Source organism: Prionailurus viverrinus, chromosome C1, assembly GCF_022837055.1.
Source record: "Prionailurus viverrinus isolate Anna chromosome C1, UM_Priviv_1.0, whole genome shotgun sequence".
In the NCBI taxonomy this organism is placed as follows: Eukaryota; Metazoa; Chordata; class Mammalia; order Carnivora; family Felidae; genus Prionailurus; species Prionailurus viverrinus.
The window spans coordinates 151,160,423-151,178,527 of NC_062568.1; positions in this window are offsets into that span (position 1 = coordinate 151,160,423).

The window sequence follows — 18,105 nt, forward strand, 5'->3', positions numbered from 1 at the left end:
TTTTTTTTTTTTCAACGTTTATTTATTTTTGGGACAGAGAGAGAAAGAGCATGAACGGGGAAGGGGCAGAGAGAGAGGGAGACACAGGATCGGAAACAGGCTCCAGGCTCTGAGCCATCAGCCCAGAGCCCGACGTGGGGCTCGAACTCGCGAACCGCGAGATCGTGACCTGGCTGAAGTCGGACACTTAACCAACTGCGCCACCCAGGCGCCCCTCTTTTTGCTTTTTCAAATAATACTTTTGTTTTCCCTAGCAATAGTAATAAAGCCATACATACTACATTATTATGAAAAATGATTTCATAGAAAAGGAATTTATGAAAAAAATTATGATGATACCTCTTCCAAACCTCTGGGGATCACTTAAGGCTTTGTCAACCTTGACAATGGAAAACCAGGATCTCTTTCAGTGACACTTCCGTTTTTAGAGCAAAGATTATACTTAAAAATTGTTGATCCCGCTTTAAACACTAGGTGTAGCTATTTGGCTTAGATCCCAGGAACTAAGACTCAATGGTGAATTTTTCGGTTAAAGACCCCTTTCTTTTATGTGTGAAGGATTAATCTGTATATTCATTTTTTATTTTTTATTTTTATTTAAATGCTTATTTTTGAGAGAGAGAGAGAGAGAGAGAGTATGAGCAGAGGAGGGGCAGAGAGAGAGGGAGACAGGATCCAAGACAGGCTCCATTCTGACAGCAACAACCTGATGTGTGGCTTGGTGAACTCACAAACCATGAGATCATGACCTGAGGCAGTTGGGACGTTCAACCAACTGAGCCAGCTAGGTGCCCCATGTATGTTCACTTTATTTTTTAACCTGCAGGTTCAGAAATTTAAAATGATCAGTTTTCCCCAAATAAGGTCAGAGTGTAAACTAAGATTCTGGTTTGGACCACAATATGTAAAGGAGCTAAGATTCACCAAAGGAAAAACCAGTTTTTCTAGCATGTATTCCTCAAGCCAGAAAACAGAAACATGCTAGGAGTAAGGGTAGGATTTCCTGGATCCTAGGAACTGATAGAAGGATGAAGAGAATGCTTATAAGATCAAATTAGGTGCATACTTCTTAGTAAATGTTACCTTCCCAGGGAAAGGTCTTTAGAAACCTTTTCTGTCACTGTACATCAGTTTATATTGTATTCTAGAATTTCATATAAATGGAATCATAGTAAGTACTCTTTTCCAGCTGGCTTCTTTCACTTACCACAATTTTGAGATTCATTCACACTTAGTGTATCACTAGTTTGTTCCTTTTTTGCTGACTGCTATTCCATTGGATATAGCACAAATTGTTGATAGACATTTAGGTTGTTTCCAATCTGGGAGTATTACAAATAAAAATGCAGTAAACATTTGCGTGCAAAAGCAGACATTAATACAGTAGAAAATAAGCAGTGAAATCAGCAAAATCAAAAGCTGATTCTTGAAAAAAAGTAATCATAAAAGTAATCATAAAAGACATGCCTCTAGCAAGACCAGTAAAGATAAGAAATGTTAAGCAGTTTTAGAAAGCATAAGAGTTAACCATAGATTAAGGGAGATTTTTTAAAATATTTATTTATTTATCTAATCTCTACACCCAACATGGGGCTTGAACTCATGACTCCAGGATCTAGAGTCACACATGCTACTGACTGAACCAACCAGGCATCCCCAGATTTAGGGAGAGGTTTTTTTTTTGTGTTTTTGGTTAATTTTTTAGTGGAGATTTTTTAAAATTATTTTTTTAATGTTTTATTTATTTTTGAGAAAGAGACCGCACGTCATGCTGATCACTTAGATTCAATCTACACCTGCCTAAATAACCCAGAAAACAACAGAGGATTAGCAGAACGGAGTCGCCGGAGCCAAACGCAGACGAGAGGCCCACGGAAGAGGGTAGGAAGGGCGGCGAGGCGGTGCGCGCTCCACGGACTGGCGGGAGGGAGCCAGGGCGGAGGGGCGGCTCGCCGGCCAAACAGAGCCCCCGAGTCGGGCTTGCAAAAGCGGAGGGGCCTGACTGACTGTGTTCCCACAACAAGCGCGACTTAGCGTCTGGGAGGTCATAAGTTAACAGCTCTGCTCGGAAAGCGGGAAGGCTGGAGGACAAAGGGAGGGAGAGCTGCTGAGCCCCCTGACAACAGAGCTCAGTTTGGTGGGGAACAAAGGCGCTCGCCAGCGCCATCTCCCCCGCCCATCCCCCAGCCAAAATCCCAAAGAGAACCGGTTCCTGCCAGGGAACTTGCTCTCTCCGAGCAAACACCCAACTCTGCGCTTCTGCGGAGCCAAACCTCCGGCAGCGGATCTGACTCCCTCCCGCTGCCACAGGGCCCCTCCTGAAGTGGATCACCTAAGGAGAAGCGATCTAAGCCTGCCCCTCCTGCCCCCGTGCACCTTGCCTATCCACCCCAGCTAATACGCCAGATCCCCAGCATCACAAGCCTGACAGGGTGCAAGTAGCCCAGACGAGCCACACCACCCCACAGTGAATCCCGCCCCTAGGAGAGGGGAAGAGAAGGCACACACCAGTCTGACTGTGGCCCCAGCGGTGGGCTGGGGGCAGACATCAGGTCTGACTGCGGCCCCGCCCACCAACTCCAGTTATACACCACAGCACAGGGGAAGTGCCCTGCAGGTCCTCACCACGCCAGGGACTATCCAAAATGACCAAGCGGAAGAATTCCCCTCAGAAGAATCTCCAGGAAATAACAACAGCTAATGAGCTGATCAAAAAGGATTTAAATAATATAACAGAAAGTGAATTTAGAATAATAGTCATAAAATTAATCGCTGGGCTTGAAAACAGTATACAGGACAGCAGAGAATCTCTTGCTACAGAGATCAAAGGACTAAGGAACAGTCACGAGGAGCTGAAAAACGCTTTAAACGAAATGCATAACAAAATGGAAACCACCACAGCTCGGCTTGAAGAGGCAGAGGAGAGAATAGGTGAACTAGAAGATAAAGTTATGGAAAAAGAGGAAGCTGAGAAAAAGAGAGATAAAAAAATCCAGGAGTATGAGGGGAAAATTAGAGAACTAAGTGATGCACTAAAGAGAAATAATATACGCATAATTGGTATCCCAGAGGAGGAAGAGAGAGGGAAAGGTGCTGAAGGGGTACTTGAAGAAATAATAGCTGAGAACTTCCCTGAACTGGGGAAGGAAAAAGGCATTGAAATCCAAGAGGCACAGAGAACTCCCTTCAGACGTAACTTGAATCGATCTTCTGCACGACATATCATAGTGAAACTGGCAAAATACAAGGATAAAGAGAAAATTCTGAAAGCAGCAAGGGGTAAACGTGCCCTCACATATAAAGGGAGACCTATAAGACTCGTGACTGATCTCTCTTTTGAAACTTGGCAGGCCAGAAAGAATTGGCACGAGATTTTCAGGGTCCTAGACAGAAAAAAATATGCAGCCGAGAATCCTTTATCCAGCAAGTCTGTCATTTAGAATAGAAGGAGACATAAAGGTCTTCCCGAACAAACAAAAACTGAAGGAATTTGTCACCACTAAACCAGCCCTACAAGAGATCCTAAGGGGGACCCTGTGAGACAAAGTCCCAGAGACATCACTACAAGCATAAAACATACAGACATCACAATGACTCTAAACCCGTATCTTTCTATAATAACACTGAATGTAAATGGATTAAATGCGCCAACCAAAAGACATAGGGTATCAGAATGGATAAAAAAACAAGACCCATCTATTTGCTGTCTACAAGAGACTCATTTTAGACCTGAGGACACCTTTAGATTGAGAGTGAGGGGATGGAGAACTATTTATCATGCGACTGGAAGCCAAAAAAAAGCTGGAGTAGCCATACTTATATCAGACAAACTAGACTTTAAATTAAAGGCTGTAACAAGAGATGAAGAAGGACATTATATAATAGTTACAGGGTCTATCCATCAGGAAGAGGTAACAATTATAAATGTCTATGCGCCGAACACCGGAGCCCCCAAATATATAAAACAATTACTCATAAACATAAGCAACCTTATTGATAAGAATGTGGTAATTGCAGGGGACTTTAACACCCCACTTACAGAAATGGATAGATCATCTAGACACACGGTCAATAAAGAAACAAGGGCCCTGAATGACACATTGGATCAGATGGACTTGACAGATATATTTAGAACTCTGCATCCCAAAACAACAGAATATACTTTCTTCTCGAGTGCACATGGAACATTCTCCAAGATAGATCATATACTAGGTCACAAAACAGCCCTTCATAAGTTTACAAGAATTGAAATTATACCATGCTTACTTTCAGACCACAATGCTATGAAGCTTGAAATCAACCACAGAAAAAAGTCTGGAAAACCTCCAAAAGCATGGAGGTTAAAGAACACCCTACTAACGAATGAGTGGGTCAACCAGGCAATTAGAGAAGAAATTAAAAAATATATGGAAACAAACGAAAATGAAAATACAACAATCCAAACGCTTTGGGACGCAGCGAAGGCAGTCCTGAGAGGAAAATACATTGCCATCCAGTCCTATCTCAAGAAACAAGAAAAATCCCAAATACAAACTCTAACAGCACACCTAAAGGAACTAGAAGCAGAACAGCAAAGGCAGCCTAAACCTAGCAGAAGAAGAGAAATAATAAAGATCAGAGCAGAAATAAACAATATAGAATCTAAAAAAACTGTAGAGCAGATCAACGAAACCAAGAGTTGGTTTTTTGAAAAAATAAACAAAATTGACGAACCTCCAGCCAGGCTTCTCAAAAAGAAAAGGGAGATGACCCAAATAGATAAAATCATGAATGAAAATGGAATTATTACAACCAATCCCTCAGAGATACAAGCAATTATCAGGGAATACTATGAAAAATTATATGCCAACAAACTGGACAACCTGGAAGAAATGGACAAATTCCTGAACAACCACACGCTTCCAAAACTCAATCAGGAGGAAATAGAAAGCTTGAACAGACCCATAACCAGCGAAGAAATTGAATCGGTTATCAAAAATCTCCCAACAAATAAGAGTCCAGGACCAGATGGCTTCCCAGGGGAGTTCTACCAGACGTTTAAAGCAGAGATAATACCTATCCTTCTCAAGCTATTCCAAGAAATAGAAAGGGAAGGAAAACTTCCAGACTCATTCTATGAAGCCAGTATTACTTTGATTCCTAAACCAGACAGAGACCCAGTAAAAAAAGAGAACTACAGGCCAAGATCCCTGATGAATATGGATGCAAAAATTCTCAATAAGATACTAGCAAATCGAATTCAACAGCATATAAAAAGAATTATTCACCATGATCAAGTGGGATTCATTCCTGGGATGCAGGGCTGGTTCAACATTCGCAAATCAATCAACGTGATACATCACATTAACAAAAAAAAAGAGAAGAACCATATGATCCTGTCAATCGATGCAGAAAAGGCCTTCGACAAAATCCAGCACCCTTTCTTAATAAAAACCCTTGAGAAAGTCGGGATAGAAGGAACATACTTAAAGATCATAAAAACCATTTATGAAAAGCCCACAGCTAACATCATCCTCAACGGGGAAAAACTGAGAGCTTTTTCCCTGAGATCAGGAACACGACAAGGATGCCCACTCTCACCGCTGCTGTTTAACATAGTGCTGGAAGTTCTAGCATCAGCAATCAGACAACAAAAGGAAATCAAAGGCATCAAAATTGGCAAAGATGAAGTCAAGCTTTCGCTTTTTGCAGATGACATGATACTATACATGGAAAATCCGATAGACTCCACCAAAAGTCTGCTAGAACTGATACATGAATTCAGCAAAGTTGCAGGATACAAAATCAATGTACAGAAATCAATTGCATTCTTATACACTAACAATGAAGCAACAGAAAGACAAATAAAGAAACTGATCCCATTCACAATTGCACCAAGAAGCATAAAATACCTAGGAATAAATCTAACCAAAGATGTAAAGGATCTGTATGCTGAAAATTATAGAAAGCTTATGAAGGAAATTGAAGAAGATTTAAAAAATGGAAAGACATTCCCTGCTCATGGATTGGAAAAATAAATATTGTCAAAATGTCAATACTACCCAAAGCTATCTACACATTCAATGCAATCCCAATCAAAATTGCACCAGCATTCTTCTCGAAACTAGAACAAGCAATCCTGAAATTCATATGGAACCACAAAAGGCCCCGAATAGCCAAAGGAATTTTGAAGAAGAAGACCAAAGCAGGAGGCATCCCAATCCCAGACTTTAGCCTCTACTACAAAGCTGTCATCATCAAGACAGCATGGTATTGGCACCAAAACAGACACATAGACCAATGGAATAGAATAGAAACCCCAGAACTAGACCCACAAACGTATGGCCAACTCATCTTTGACAAAGCAGGAAAGAACATCCAATGGAAAAAAGACAGCCTCTTTAACAAATGGTGCTGGGAGAACTGGACAGCAACATGCAGAAGGTTGAAACTAGACCACTTTCTCACACCATTCACAAAAATAAACTCAAAATGGATAAAGGACCTAAATGTGAGACAGGAAACCATCAAAACCTTAGAGGAGAAAGCAGGAAAAGACCTCTCTGACCTCAGCCGTAGCAATCTCTTACTCGACACATCCCCAAAGGCAAGGGAATTAAAAGCAAAAGTGAATTACTGGGACCTTATGAAGATAAAAAGCTTCTGCACAGCAAAGGAAACAACCAACAAAACTAAAAGGCAACCAACGGAATGGGAAAAGATATTCGCAAATGACATATCGGACAAAGGGCTAGTATCCAAAATCTATAAAGAGCTCACCAAACTCCACACCCGAAAAACAAATAACCCAGTGAAGAAATGGGCAGAAAACATGAATAGACACTTCTCTAAAGAAGACATCCGGATGGCCAACGGGCACATGAAAAGATGTTCAGCGTCGCTCCTTATCAGGGAAATACAAATCAAAACCACACTCAGGTATCACCTCACGCCAGTCAGAGTGGCCAAAATGAACAAATCAGGAGACTATAGATGCTGGCGAGGATGTGGAGAAACGGGAACCCTCTTGCACTGTTGGTGGGAATGCAAATTGGTGCAGCCTCTCTGGAAAGCAGTGTGGAGGTTCCTCAGAAAATTAAAAATAGACCTACCCTATGACCCAGCAATAGCACTGCTAGGAATTTATCCAAGGGATACAGGAGTACTGATGCATAGGGCCACTTGTACCCCAATGTTCATAGCAGCACTCTCAACAATAGCCAAATTATGGAAAGAGCCTAAATGTCCATCAACTGATGAATGGATAAAGAAATTGTGGTTTATATACACAATGGAATATTACGTGGCAATGAGAAAAAATGAAATATGACCTTTTGTAGCAACGTGGATGGAACTGGAGAGTGTGATGCTAAGTGAAATAAGCCATACAGAGAAAGACAGATACCATATGGTTTCACTCTTATGTGGATCCTGAGAAACTTACCAGGAACCCATGGGGGAGGGGAAGGAAAAAAAAAAAAAGAGGTTAGAGTGGGAGACAGCCAAAGCATAAGAGACTGTTAAAAACCGAGAACTGAGGGTTGATGGAGGGTGGGAGGGAGGGGAGGGTGGGTGATGGGTATTGAGGAGGGCACCTTTTGGGATGAGCACTGGGTGTTGTATGGAAACCAATTTGTCAATAAATTTCATAAAAAATAAAAAAAAATAAATAAATAAAAAAAATTAAAAAAAAATAAAAAAAATAAAAAATAAAATAAAAAAAATAAAAAAAAAAGAGAAAGAGAGCACAAGCAGGTGAGGGCAGAAAGAGACAGGGAGACACAGAATCCAAAGCAGGCGCCAGGCTCCAGGATGTCAGCACAGAGTCTGACCTGGGGCTCGAACCATGAGATCATGACCTGAGCTGAAGTTGGACGCTTAACTGACTGAGCCACCCAGGCACTCCTTTAGTGGAGATTTTAAAATATCACAAGAAAATGCTGTGTAAGTTTTATGCCAATAAATTTAGGAACAGACAAAAGATACTTTTCTAGAACTCAGTAGAAATCAAGAAGAAAGAAAGAAAAGGCTAGAATAAGCATTAACCACCCTCCCAACTATCCTACCTCCAGATGGTTTGTAATAATTCTTTCCTATATGAATGTTTTGAATCGGTAATGTTATTTCAGCATATGGTTCCCTTACGTCGTTATTGTTTTTTCTAAGTATTATATATTTTTCAGAAATTTATTCATTAAAATAGATTTTAGATAGTCAAAATCTCAGCATTTACTGTTTATCTCCTATCTAGTCTAAGGAGTTAGGATCCAAAGTAATACAAACAGCTCGGCTGGTTGCCTGTGGAATATTGTCTTTAGTTTGGAATACAGGGCCTATAGAGTCCACAGCTGAGCTGGGTTGTTACAGATAGTCAAAACTTGCTAATGGGATTACCTGTCAACAGAATTATCAGTGAGTGAATCGGATGTAGCTGAAAGATCAAGTCTTCAACTTGAGAACCAGTTTATACTTCCCTGAGAGCTGTGTATATTTAATTATAGGGATGAAGAGTCATGAACTCTAACCAGGAAAGTCTCATGGATTCAAAGTTAAAACTCTGAGATCAAGGTTATAAGTGACTGAGTGGTATGCCACAATCATGGTGCAAGAAAACCTTATCCAGATCTAGGGTTAGCAAAGGCAAGTTTAGGCATAGGCAAAGTACCTAAGAACAGAGAAGACAGTGGAACTGGCACCATGGCCAATTGTTTTCACAAGGTCTAAACTGACTTCTATTCAGAATAAAAATGATTCATCAGATTATAAGTACTCATTAATTATTTAAAAATCTCAAAAATAAAGGTAAGTACATATGAGGAAGAAAATAAGCAATGGTTAATGTTAATATTTTGGTATATAGCTTTTAGATTTTTCTCTGCATAGAACACACATTCATAATGTTTTTCTTATAGAGTTGAATTTTATTACATATGTAATTTTGTATCTGCACTTTAAAAATGTAATAGATCAGAGGGCACCTGGGTGGCTCAGGTGGTTGAGCACCTTATCTTGACTCTCGATTTAGGCTCAGGTCATGATCACAGGGTTGTGGGATGGAGCTCTGTGTTGGACTTGTGCTGAGTGTGGAGCCTGCTCAAGATTCTCTGTCTCCCTCTGCCCCTATATGGTATACATATATATGTGTGTGTATGTGTGTGTGTGTGTGTGTGTGTGTGTGTGTGTGTGTATACACTGTATATGCATATTCTTTAGCCATGGAAAAGAAGTAAATCCTACCATTTGTAACAACATAGATGGAACTTGGAAGTATTATTCTGAGTCAAGTCGTAGAAAGATAAATACTGCATATCACTTATATGTGCGATCTAAAAAAAGGTGAACCCACAGAAATAGAGACTTTCGGGGCCTGGGGGCTGGGAGAAATGGGGAGATGTTGGTTAAAGAGTACAAACTTCCAGTTATAGGTGAATAAATTCTGGGGATCTAATCTATAACATGGTGATTATAGTTAGTAATACTTTATTACATACTTGAAAGTTGCTAAGAGAGTAGATCTTAAATGTCCTCACCATAAAAAAGAAATTTTTATTATTTGGCACGATGGAGGTGTTAGCTAACACTATGGTGGTAATAATTTTGCTGTATGTTTTTACAAAATAAACATGTTATATACCTTAAACTTATACAATAATGTATATCGATTATATCTCAGTAAAGATGGAGAAAAAAAGCACAGAAAATAGTCAGAGACCAAGTATTTGAATTATCACCACTTAAAAAAATTTTTTTGTTTACTAATTTATTACCTTTATATGTACATTTTTGAAACATACTTAAATACATATATGGTTAAATGACAATTTTAAAACTTTCATCTTTAGCTTTAAAATACAATTGCCTTCCTGAGAAACTTAACAGAAGACCATGGGGGAGGGGAAGGGAAAAAAAAAGTTAGAGAGCCAAACCATAACAGACTCTTAAAAACTGAGAATAAACTGAGGGTTGATGGACGGTGGGAGGGAGGGAAGGGAGGGTGGGTGATGGGGGTTGAGGAGGGCACCTGTTGGGATGAGCACTGGGTGTTGGATGGAAACCAATTTGACAATAAATTTCATATTCAAAAAATTTAAAAAATACAAAAAATACACTTGCCTTATTAATATGTAAGATATTGTATATATATTACATTCATCATCTTAATATAATTTTAATAGTTCCCTTGATAAACAAATGGATAAAACACATTCATCCTTTTATATTCATATCTCTTTGTAATGAGTATATCACCCATTTTAGCTACATTTTTAACCAAAGTAACTAACTTCTGTATTCTCAGTCACAGAAGAACTAGGAGATAGGTAACTGAGAATTACCTATTATAGACAAGCCCTTTAGCCCTGAAAGGAATCTAATGAAAGTTGCTTATTTGCTATGAGTACCTATCTACATCTCTTTTATATTTATAAAGTATAAGTGCAAACATGACCATGTGTATTAGACATGACCTAAAGGTATTTACATATCTCTTTTAAAATAGGGGTATCTGGGGGCACCTGGGTGGCTCAGTCGGTTGAGGGTCCAACTTCGGCTCAGGTCACGATCTCGCGGTCCGTGAGTTCGATCCCTGCGTTGGGCTCTGGGCTGATGGCTCAGAGCCTGGATCCTGCTTCCGATTCTGTGTCTCCCTCTCTCTCTGCCCCTCCCCCATTCATGCTCTGTCTCTCTCTGTCTCAAAAATAAATAAATGTTTTAAAAAAATTTTTTTTTAATAAAAAAAATAATAAAATAGGGGTATCTGGGTGACTCAGTCAATTGAGCAACTGACTCTTGATTTCAGCTCAGGTCATGATCTCAGGGTTCATGAGTTTGAGCCCCACATCGGGCTCTGCATTGACAGTGCAGAGCCTGCTTGGGATTCTCTCTCTCTCTCTCTCTCTCTCTCTCTCCCTCTCTCTCTCTCTCTCTGTTCCTCCCCTGCTTGTGCTCTCTCTCACTCTGTCTCTCAAAATAGATTAATAAAATTAAAGTTTTTTTAAACTAGTAGCTAATGGATGATGAAAATGTATATAATATCATACATATGTATGATAAAACTATGTTTACTTGTTTTTGTATTCTGTATTTTATGAATTTACATCTACTTATGAATTGTCGAGGTAGTCTAAGGCTATTTTAACTTAATGAACTTAATTTAACACTAGTCAAAGTTTTCAGTGAGTTAGGGATTTTGGAAATATTGTTTGAGGTTGATCTTTAACACAATCTGTTGATCTTAATTATTCAAAGAACTATGATATTTAAATTTTTGGGGGGAGGGGGGGTCCTGGGTGGCTTAGTTGGTTAAGCATCCAACTCTTGATCTCAGGTCAGGTCTTGATCTCAGCATCATGAGTTCAAGCCCCATGTTTTGTTTACTTTGTTTGGACTCTGCTGGGCATGAGGCCTACTTAAAAAAAAATTTACAGGCAGTATGAACAGAGATACTAGAACTGTATGATTTGCAGTGTTGTCTGAAGTTCACAGAAGTAAATCTTTCAAAAGATAGTTGAACCATAATTTTTATATTTTTATAACTTTAAACATTTAATGGAGGTAAAACATCAGTATAGGAAATCTAAGAAGCTAGAATTAATCTTTCCCTGAGAAAATAATGTTATGCTAACATGTTTCACATTATGTTAAAATCTGGGAGAACATATAACTATTTTTAAATTCAAATTACCAAACCGATTAATTTGTTCAAGGATTCGCCTTGATAGAAATAAAACCTAAACTTATTCTTGTATAATTTTAAATAACAATGATTTAAACTTTAAAACTTTTGTTTAACAATACTGTTTTTTGGGGCACCTGGGTAGCTCAGTCAATTAACCCTTAGACTTCGGCTAAGTCTAAGCTCGTGGTTTGTGGGTTCGAGCCCCGTGTCAGGCTCTGTGCTGACAGCCTGGAGCCTGCTTCGGATTCTGTGTCTCCCTCTCTCTTCCCCGTTCATGCTCTGTCTCTCTCTCTCTCAAAAATAAATAAACATTAAAAAAAAATAAAATACAAATACTGGTGTTTTTTTGGCGATGGGTGGCTCAGTTGGTTGTATAACTGACTCCTGATTTCAGCTCAGGTCATTCTCCCAGAGTCATGGGATCAAGGTTTGTGTTGGGTTCATGCTCAGTGCAGAGTCCACTTGAGATTCTTTCTCTCCCTCTGCCTCTCTTCCCCACGTATGCTCTCTATTTCTAAAATAAAAAAATAATAATAAAATAAAAGTACTGTTTTTTAAGAATTCTCCCCCCCCCCCCATTGTTTCTCAGCCTGATAACCACTGGTATTTCTCTGGCTTTTATCTTGAAATTTTATAACCAAAGCTGTTAATTTAATTTACAGTTAAGCAACTCCTCCTCCTCTTCCTCATATTTCTTCTCATATTCCTCCTCTACTTATACTTTTTTCTTCTTTTTCACCGAATTACAGTGTCAACAAGGCTCTGAAGCCTTTATAAATTGTCAGCAAACTTAAAGTATTAATATGCTTCCTGAAGATTACTGAATTTCTTATTAGTCTTTATAAGTTAATCAGAACAGGATTTCCTTTAAGATTTTACAATTAAATTTAAAAATGTTGTCTCTTTTTTTTAAATGTTTATTTAACATTTAACAAATGAGGGAAGGGCAGAGGGAGAAGGAGACACAGAATCCAAAGCAGGCTCCAGGCTCTGAGCCTTCAGCCGAGAGCCTGATGTGGGGTTTGAACCCACAAACCGTTAGATCATGACTTGAGCCAAAGTCAGATGCTTAACTGACTGAGCCACCCAGGCACCCCTAATTTTAAATTTTTCTTAAGAAATAGACAAAATTGTGCCATTTGTTTAGAAAATATTTCATATTCAGCAGACAAATCTCATTAAAACCATGGGCAAGGAAAGGCACTCTGGAAGAATGTAAAGTTGCTTTTCCCCATATTTTATTATGTGTTTTTTGGAGAGTACTTTACAGACATGGTCAACTTGGAGGTTCTACTAAAAGATTTTGTTATACCTCATTGTAGTTTACACAAAGCTCTGCCTCACATCTTCACTCAGCTTATTTGTGCATATTTCCATGGGACTTCCTTATTTCTTTTCCAAGAGGAAGGAATTAAACCAAACCAAAACAAAACAAACAAAAACCATACACTTTGAATCCTTCAGTTTTCTCAGATTGTCACAAAGCCCCAGAGAAGTCAGAAGCAGTCATTCCCATTCCAATGACATTCAAGCCTATGCGCAGAATTGATATGCACACCAAGGAAAGCTATTTTAGAAGTCCAGCTCTATTTTACAACCTATAAAAAACTAATTTCAATTTTTCCATGTTTTCTTTCCTTTGAAGATAGATATTTTTGAACTGAACATCCCTATAGTGTGCACAAGCCGTAGATCTTTATCATCCATTAACCTTGAAAAGGTTTCCAAAAGAGAAAGAGAGATAATGAGAGGGAATCGGTCCAGGCACAGAAAGAGCTGCCATTATAAGAAGAGTATTTTATAAAAGACTAATTTTCTTGTCTTATCCTTCTGTATCACACTTCTCTGTATCCGTTACATATCTCTTCCACATTTATGCTGGACTTGGCCATGTGACTTGCTCCCACCAAATAGATATCAGCAAACACAGACAAGCAGAGACTTGATAAGCATTTGTACATTGGGTCTTGTCTTCTCTAAACACTTCTGCCACTGCATGAACAAGCCAACATGAAAGACATGGAGAGGCCCAGCTGGCCTAGGAGTCCAGCCATCCCAACTGAGATCCCAAACATGATTGAGAAGTTATTCTAGAACATCCAGCCTCAGTTGAATTCACAGATGATTGCAATTGTGTGAGTGAGACTTGGTGAGATCAGAAGAACCTCAACAAAAATTTGGAAAAATAATAAATTGTTTCAATCCACTAAGTTGTGTGTGGTTTGTTACACAGTAATAGATAACTTAGATATCCTTTCTAAAGAAGGGAAATGGCTTTTTTCTGTCTTTCAATACAAAGACCTACAAAGAACTGACAAAAGAAAATAAAGGGCATAAGACAACATGAAGTTCTAGCAGTGGTTGGAAAAGTTTAACAGATCAGGGAGGTAGGATGTGACAGGGGCAGTTTTTTAACTCCAAGGTTCAGACCAGCCAAGTTTGACTATATTATCTCAAGATCTGGGAGCAAACAGATATGAGCGAATATCAGAATTTCTAAGACAGACAAGCAAACAATTAAGGCACATAAAGGAACAACCACATTACCCAGTCTCCTGTCACCTGTCAGAGACCACCATGAAAACAGCTGCCCAACATTAAACAGCAGCTGTGGACAAAAATCAGATTTGGTCAAGACTCAGGTTCAGCATCAAGAGCCAATAAGGTTGATCCCTAAATAATGACACTCACAGAAGTGAGAAAAGGCAACCTAGTACTTAAGGGGTCTAGATGAGGTGCTTTCTTAGGCTGTATGCTTCTGCTGTTTCAATAGGCTTCTGATAACTCAGAGTCATTTAGTTGGGTTGAAAACAGAGCTGAGAAAAACAGAGCTGAGTTTACTTAGATATGAGGGAGGTAATCAACCATAGACTGACTGTCATTGAAAAAAAAAATAAGGCAGGGTTTATTAAAACAAGAACCATAAGCTAGTAGCAGAACAACGAATCTTCTTTGTTGGGAAGGTTGATTGGCTAAAAACTAGCAAAAGAACAATTTGTCCTGGAAAAGGATAGCAAGACTTATTAGGGAAAGCACATTCAATTATTTATGGGTTTTCTGAGAAACCTTATGCTTTCAGCTATGGAGTACATTTGATTGCTAACTGTGTAACAGAGGTTAGATCATTCTTCAGCTTTTCCATCTTAGTTAAGCCTCCATATTCCTCACCATGAATCCTCAGGTGGGTATTCTGAAATTTTTCCTGCTGTCTGCAGTGTTTATTTCATTGTGTTTCCATATTAAGACTGTATATACATATTATAGCTTAGATTATATTGTAATGGCTTATTTGTGATTAGGAGGACAAAGATTAGAAATGGCGTGGAAATAAAGGTGAAGTGGTTGGATTCTAAAAGTCAGGCTGATTTGATGTGACTCCACTGTATCTTTATCATCCTATCTAGTAAGTATCTTCACATAATTAATATTCTATACATGTTTGATTGATAAGTTGTCAATACAGTGAATTTTGGGTAAAAGTTCTCAGGAATCCACTTCAGTCCTTTCTGTCTCATCAAATACTCTTCAAGTTTACAAAATAATGATTAGAACTGGAGTCCACTTGCTATGTTTTAATCACATAAGTACTTCTTGTTTTATTTGTGTACTTTTGAAACAATGATATCATATAATATACCTGTAAGATAAAAATTACTTTAATTATAACTATTAACCTCTAATATTATGATGAAATAAGATAACAAATATGGTGTCATAGTCATTAATAATCCTTTCATTTTTTTTATCATATTGACCTCATAGCAATGTTGTGACAACTAAATGAGTTAATAGAATAATTGCTATATGAGTGTAGCTATTATTATATAATTGTAATAAACATTATAAAAAGAAGGTCAAAAGTGTATACAATAATTTGGCAAGACTATATCAAGTGCTTAGGCTGAATTATAAGTATACCACTGAGGTACTAGATAGTGGAAGAAAGGATGCCTTGAATAAACTATACCTTGAATAAAAGTACTAAGCACTATTGTAATGTCTTTTTGGGAAAAACTAACTCAAGAGAATCTAATGGCTAGTCCATTTAAAGGCACGCCTGTGTGCCTTATTATGCTTTAATTCTTATAAATTTCCCCACCAAATTCTTTACTTTTTTGGTCAGTCTCAACTGCTGCCTCAACTTTAGACACTATTGACAAATCTTAAATACATAATTCTCTTCTGATCTCTGATATACCATAAGCACCTCAATCAAAACACCTGTAAGTATTAAAGAACCTTCTCCCCTAAGCATGTTTTTCTTTCTATACTCCTATTGATTAATAGTACCATTATCTAGGACATCACCCAAACCTAGAGACCTTGTTGTCCTCATTGATTCACACTTCCCCTTTACAGCCTCATCTAACAGTCATTAGGTACTGCTCGTTGTGCTCTCCCACACATTTCTTCCCCATCCCTATTTCCCCTCTGTTAGTTTAGGTCTATAAACTTCTCTTGTCTGGCGTGCTACAATAATCACAAAATTAATGTCTTCTCCTCTAATGTATTCTTTACATTGCTTCTAGAGTTATCTCTCTTCAAACGTAAGTCTAGAAATTCTGTTTCCTTGCTTAAAACCTTCCAAGTTTCCTAGTCCGTTACAAATAAAGTTTAAATGCCTTATCATGGGGCACCTGGCTCAGTAGGTATACCATGTGGCTGTTGATCTCAGGGTTGTGGGTTCAACCCCAAGTTGGGTGCGGAGATTACTTAAAAATAAAATAAAAAACAAATAACTACTCATGCCCTAAATTCCCTTTTTGTTTGTATCTCAAAGCAAGTTTTCCTCATCTATATTAGTACTTAGTACTCTGTATTATCATATAATGATTTACATACTTGTTTTCCATCTAGGTATTCATTTCTTGAAAGCAAGGACTATGATTTATTTAGTTTTATACTGCCAGAGCCTAACAGAGTACCTGGCATTCATAGCTGAAATTCATTAGCTTTATGAATAATAATTCTAATAAATATTCATGGAGCTCTTACTATGTACCAGGCACTGTTCAGAATTACTTTTACATGTAAGTAAGGCATTCTTCACAACAATCCTGCAAAATAAATACTCTTAGCATTCCAATTTTACAGGTGAAGAAACTGAGACTCCGGACAATTATTTAATATGCCCCTAGCTACACAATTAATGAGTGGCAGTACTGGGTTTCAGATCCAGACAATCTGCTTTACAATAATTAGCTCCTATCAGGAGCTAATATCCATAATAGTGTGGGAATATCATGGACCTTGAAGAGGGAACCTCAAGGGCAGAGCTCCACGGTATTAGTTACATGTCCTAAGCCTTTTCCTCTTATATACCTCTTTGCTTATCTTTCTAAAGTGAAAATTCGATCCTATCTATAATTTTAACACCTACCCTGGCTTGTTATTTATAGGATAAATTTAAAGCTTCATTCCGTAATAGAAAAGAACCTTTACTTCCTAACCTCATGCTACTTATCTGCTCCCTCTCCCTCATATTTCTCTTCTATGCCATGCTCTTTCACACCACCATGCCTCTCCATAAACTGACCCCCCTACATATAATATCCTGCCTCTTGCATCCCCATCTGATTATTACTCATGCTGTGAGAGGCAGCTCAAATGTCACCTTGTGAAATTCTCGAAGTTGCATGTCAAATCAAGTAGTTTCTCCTGTGTGCTCTCTGTACAAACCTCTTTTACAATATAAACTTAATAAAGGGCTAGAGACCCACATAGCCCAACCTGTACACAATTGTATAATAGAAATAATAGTATAGTAATCAAGTTATGCAATAGGAAGAATCATAGTATTTTACTTTCATCTCTCCAAGAAAGCTGTAGATCCAATTTATAACCCATGGTCTGTTTGGTCCCTCTATTTTTTCTATTTATTTATTATCTTTCATTCTGAAACTGTGTTCAAGTCTCTCTTTATAACCCTCCCTATATTCTTCATTCCTTATTGAGGGAAAACTCCACAAGTGCAGCCCTTGCTTTTCTCATTTTCTCATCTTCTTTCCTCTCCTCTTCTCTATACTACCTTCCTCTCTTCCATCCCCTTCTCCTCCCCTTCTCTCTCTCTTTTTCTTTTCCTTCATGGCTTATTGAGATATAAATCATGTACCTTCAAATTCACACATTTATTTATTTATTTATTTATTTATTTATTTATTTATTTATTTTTAAAATATGAAATTTATTGTCAAATTGGTTTCCATACAACACCCAGTGCTCATCCCAAAAGATGCCCTCTTCAATACCCATCACCTACCCACCCCTCCCTCCCACCCCACATCAACCCTCAGTTTGTTCTCAGTTTTTAAGAGTCTCTTATGCTTTGGCTCTTTCCCGCTCTAACCTCTTTTTTTTTTTCCCCTTCCCCTCCGCCATGGGTTTCTGTTAAGTTTCTCAGGATCCACATAAAAGTGAAAACATATGGTATCTGTCTTTCTCTGTATGGC